The following is a 5,896-nucleotide window of genomic DNA, read 5'->3' as shown; positions in this document are numbered from 1 at the left end:
ATGAGTCTAGTTCCATACAAAGAAGATCATCATACCATCAATATGGAAGAAGTTCAAAGTCTAAGTTGTGAAGGATTAGAGCCCCAAACAATAGATTCTATAAGTAAGACTACCTAACCTAAAGAATACAACCCGGAGATTCTTGTAGTTGAGATTGTCAAAAATGAGAAGGAAGATATTCCTATTGAGCAAGAGAATGAAGAAACACAATCTCACCTTCAACCTCAATCAGAGAAATTGTTCTTAACACTACTGAAGCGTTCATGCAACCAGAAATTGAACAATCTCAATTGTCACAAGACCTTGAGTCAGAGAAGCAACAATCATCTCCAGAAGCTAATCTGATCATTGACCCTAGGGTGAAAAATGTAAAGAGACCAAAAGATGAAATATGGTTTTTAAAGTTTGATGGCTCAAGATCTAAGCAAGGAAGTGAAGCAGGCATAGAGTTAACGAACCCAAAAGAGAAAACCCTTTTAGCTTCTTATTGACTCCAATTCCCTTGTACTAATAACATGATGGAGTACGAGGCCTTAGTTAGAGGATTAATTTTTGCTCATAAAATGGGGGCAAAGTGTTTGAAGGTGCAAGGAGATTCTGAGTTGGTGGTTAAACAAGTGCAAAGCCAATATGCGTGCCACGATAAAAGGTTAGTAGCATATAGGAATAGTGTGGGATTTGATTGAGGATTTTGATGCTTTCAAAATTCAGTTGGTACCTAGGAAAGTAAATGGAATACGTGATGCGTTGGCCATAGCTGCCAGAACATTAGAACCAGTAAGACAATCCCCTTTGAAGAAGTTTTTCGTAGAATTAATCTCCATACTTTTTGTACCTGATAATATCAAACACTTTCAAGTTTTTTGGGATGATGCTCACATTCTAGCCTTTCTTGCCAATTCAAGGGCTTTTGAAGAGAAAATTATTGATGAGGAAAATAAATTGGATGATCTTAATGTTGAAAGTAATGCTAATATTTTGGATTTACCAGCTAACGTTATTCCTAAAGCGATGGTCACCTTAGAGAGAATTTTTGATTTTGACCCTAGAGTAAAGGAGAGATTAACAACGAATTCAAATGCTATAAAGTTTGAGCCCCATAATATTGGTTCAGAAGGAGAAGAGAGGATTGTATATATTGGGAAGATTTGCACTCAAAATGAAAGAGAAAAACTTACAAATCTTGAAAGAGTTCATTAATGTAATAGCATGGGGGTATGAAGATTTAAATACATTTGATACAATGATTATCACCCATGTGATCTCCCTAAAACTTAACATAAAGTCGTTCCAGCAAAAGCAACGACCGTTCAATTAGAACCCTTGATTTTTAAGGATGTACAAAAGTTACTCTCCGCCAAGATTATTTTTTTGGTACGACATTCTACTTGGGTTGCCAATTTGGTACCAGTACAAAAAAAGAATGGAGAAAATACAACTTTGTGTGGACTTTTGCAATCTCAACAAAGCCTCCGAGAAAGATAATTACCCACTTCCTTCTTTAGATGAAGTACTGCAAATAGTAAATGGTTCACAAATGATGTCATTCTTAGATAGTTATTCTTGATATAACTAGGTATTGGTGAACTACGAGGATCATATGAAGACAGTGTTTACGACGAAGTGGGGAACGTATTCGTACAGAAGAATGCCATTCAGGTTGATTAATCCTGGGGAAACCTTCCAACGAGTGATGGATATGGATTTTAAGGAACTGATTGGAAAATGCATTATTATCTATATGGATGACTTGATGATATTTTCCAAGATCAGAGAAGACCACCCAGACCACCTCCAAAAGGTGTGGGAAAGATGTCGAAGATATGTGGTGTAGGAGCACCTACGACTTAGGCTAGTAGTCTTTTCTCAATTTTGGCTTGTACTAACCCTAGCCAAGTCAAGTAGTGAATAAGGACTCTAGGAGGGTCCAAGAGTTAGTGTTTAGAGTCAATGTAGGCCTAAGTTGAGTTCATTCTTCTTAGGTTTGCATTTTGTGCATAAATAGTGGTTTGAGTAGGTAGTTGACCTTCTTGATGGTCAAAAGTGTCAAAAATTGGTATAGGAATTAGTGAGGATTAAATTAGTCTTAGAAATGTTTTAAAAGTCATGTGTGGTGACTTAGAATAGGCCTCATAGGTTGAGAAGGCCAAAAAGTGAAAAGTGCAAAGTTGCAAAAAGCTGAAAGTTGTCATGACAACTTTTATCCTAATTTGATTAGCGATGTAGTTAGGGATTTTCCAACACCCTAGAAAGACTCCATACATGGGGAATACTATAAGAACCCTATCTTGCATGGTTACCAAGGCTAAACACTTGGCTTTGTAAGTTCAACAATCTAAAACTACTCATTTTTAGACTAGTTGGCAACATTTTGGCTTGTTTTGTTCCTTTTTTTGTAAATGCAAATGGATTGAATCCATTAAACCAGCAAAGGATTGAGTTTCTTTGGTGTGTTACAAAGTTTTTAGTTCCATTTTGGTGCAGGAGCACCTGAGCACCTGAATACTCAAATCCTAGCAGGTATAACATTTTATTGCAAAATAAGGATGTGTGTTTATTTTATGCTTCTAATAGGTTTAATAGGTTTTTTTTGGGGTGTAATAAGGCTTGGAACTCATTTGTATTTAAGAGTTTCCAAGATTTTTGTTTTTTTGCTCGACTGGCTAAAAATTGTCAATTTTGGGTCCAAATGAGCATTTTTGAATTTTTGATGTTGGAAAGCCTTGAAAGGCATTGGAGCATGTTTATTTAGTGTTTTTAGATTATTTTGAGTCATTGGTTTTAGTGCCAAGTCACCGGGAGTCAAAATGCAACTTTTTGAGCAACAAAAGTTGTCAAAAGTTGTCAAAAAGCTGTCAAAAAGTGAAAAAAATGATTTTTTGTGGTTTTGGTTAGTTCCAGCCTGTACTTGTCCATACAAAGGCTTCAACAAGTTGGCACATGTATAAAAACCATGTTCCAATCATTGTATGAGCAGTTTACATTGGAAAAATAAGAAAAATACTTGTTTTGCTCTTATTTTCTGAGAGTTTTAACAAGTTTTCTGCACTTTTTAGAGTACAGTCCGTACCATGGCTCCATGAGTCCGTACTGCTCCTGTTTTTGGTTGATGTGATCTTGTTTGATGTTTTAGTAGTGATTGTAACAAGTTTTAGTTGAAGTATTTTTGAGTAAAGCATTGTTTTGTGGTTCCAATGGAAGAACATTCCTGGTCCAACTGATTTCTTCAAAGTCTCTTCATCCATGGCTTTGAGGAAATTTGTTGGATCCTTTGTACATACTGTACCATACATCTATTTTCTTTTTCTAGCAATGCACAAGTGTTTATAAGCCCATGGCAAGTGTGTGAAGTGAGCAACTTGGCTTGGGTATTCTTAAATTTGTTTGAATGGTACTTTGCTGTTCATAGCACTGTACTTTGAAGTGTTGAAGAAGAATCAAGTTGATAAGAGTCTTCATTGTACTTTACCATCCTTGTCTCTCTCATGACTTGGTTGGTGGCAAGAAACAAAGGTGTAATCAGATTGTAAAAAAAAATAGTGAGTCATTGTTTCATTGGATAAAACCTCATTGCCAACCTCCCAAATGGTTAGTGTGAAATGAGGGATTCCTATTTTATGCAAAATGGAAATGTGTTTGAAAATAGTTTCAATGTGAAGAAGACAGATTACACATTTTGATTGTAAAGGACCTAAATAAGGATCCTAAAAACAGTGTATTTTTTGTCACAGTCACATAATGTTTTTATGATTTGTGTCATCCTTTAAGTACTCAACTCATTAAGATCTTTGAAGAGGTTATGTGCATGACTCTATCATGCCATTTATACCTTCTTGTAGGCTAGGGACAACATGAAGAAACAGGTCAAAATAAAGAGATTAAAATTGTCACAGTTTCTAAGACTGTGAAAGTGCAGTAAGGCGGATAAGAGACCAACAGTCATAAAAAGACCCTTTCATACTTGCTTGCAGGTTACTCCAACTATTGTCAAGGCATTATTACATTCATATATGATAGATTTTCATTGTACTTACTTTATTAAAGTTAAACAAAGCATACAAAACCTTGAAAACATCGCTGTCCCTATTTTTGGACGGTTATTTCTGAGAAAATGCACCAGTATGATAACTATTTGATAAAATGTCAATATTAGAAGATGAGGTTTAAGTCCTTGGAAGTGTTTGGTATATGTGGAAGCAAGGTTTGAAGCATTTAAATTGGTCTATTATCATGAGGAAGACTTGTAAATTGCAAACCCTCACTAGAAGCCTCAAAAACCCTTGAAAATTGCATATTTTGTGGGACAGCACTAAAACAGTCCATACAGTACTTGCCATAGCAAAAATCCTTGAGCTTTCAACATAAAATGACCACATATCCAAGGGTTTGTCATGAAGTTTAGCAGGTTGAACAGGGTGAACAAATTTCATTAAAAAGTAGGGCTAATTCTAGTAGCCTTTTTGGAGCAGATTTGACCAATTCATGAAATCGGTAAGGAAGGGGAAGCAATTGGTTGTTTCAAATCACCAAAATTGATGAGTAAAGGCCTGAGACACCCTACTATAATATCCATAGCCTTGCATTAAGTCATTTGGTCAAAATTATCATTTGAACCTAGAAAGTTGCTTGAGTAATACAACGTTCTTTACACCCAATTTAGAAATTCGCATTCTTGAAAGGTGAAGTACAGTCCTCAATCTTTGTAGATCTGTCCAGATGCTCAATCAACAGGTTAATATGATTGAAATCCTTAAGGGTGCAATTAAGATTAGGTAAACCATGGTTCTCCAACAGTTGCCCATTCTCGGAAGAGAGGAGATTCAGCTAGTTGGACAACCAAACTTGTTCATTTTTGGTGACACACAAGATGACCTCATTTCAGACTTGAATGCCTTAGCATGGAAGGTAAGGAGGAGTGATGTCCAATTCAATAGGGTGCAAATAGTGTTGAATAGAGAGGAGGAGATAGGAGAAAGGTTTAGGAGAATCCCATTTGTGCCTAGGGATTGATTTGGGAAACACTTGGAGAACAAAAGCCCACCAATCTCAAAAAGGAGACTAACTTCTATTTTTACCTCCTCATCATAGTGGTATTAGAGCCAATTCAGATTTGGGTTGAGAGATTAGCATATGTCTGGTAGTGAGTCAGTGGGAGACAACATCGACAACATGGTGACCAATGCAGAGTTAGCAAAGAGGATGGAGGATCAGGTTGAAGAAAATAGACTCCTTAGGGAAAGATTACAACAACTTGAAAGAAAATTGAACCAAGTAGAAGTCAAGACTGAAGAAGTCAGTGAGAGAGTAGAAAATGATGAAGATAAGAGGGAAACCTTAGAGGAAGAAGTCCCAGAACCAGATCCAATTTTGGATAAAGAACAAGAAACCTTTTTACAAGCTTTGAAAGCTTTGACTGGAAAGGCCGTAGATGGAGTGTCCCTTTTTAGTGGTAAGATGGAACTGGAAGCACTAATGGAGTGGATAGAGGGTCTAGAGAATCACTTTGAATGTGATGGCATTACTGAAGTACAGAAAGTAAAGGTAGCCAAATCCAGAATGAGAGGGGCAGCCTTGACCTGGTGGAAATTCATCCAAGAGGAAAGGGTGAAAGAGGGAAAGAAACCCATAACCACCTAGAAGACAATGGTGACTAAGATCAAAGCCACCTACATGCCTGAAGATTATGAAATCCAGTTGCATAGGAAGAGACAAAACTTAAGGCAGAAAGACCTAGATGTCAGTAGTTACACTAAAGAATTCCAAAAACTAAGCCTTAGATCTAAGGTACAAGAAGATGAAAATGTCAGAGTAGCTAGATATCTCAATGGGTTAAGATGGAATATTCAGGAAGAGTTAAGCCTATGGTGTCCCAACACATTACAGAAGTGTTATCAAT

The sequence above is a fragment of the Cryptomeria japonica genome, chromosome 5 (genome assembly GCF_030272615.1).
Source record: "Cryptomeria japonica chromosome 5, Sugi_1.0, whole genome shotgun sequence".
NCBI classification, from domain to species: Eukaryota; Viridiplantae; Streptophyta; class Pinopsida; order Cupressales; family Cupressaceae; genus Cryptomeria; species Cryptomeria japonica.
This window is presented reverse-complemented; position numbering follows the sequence as displayed.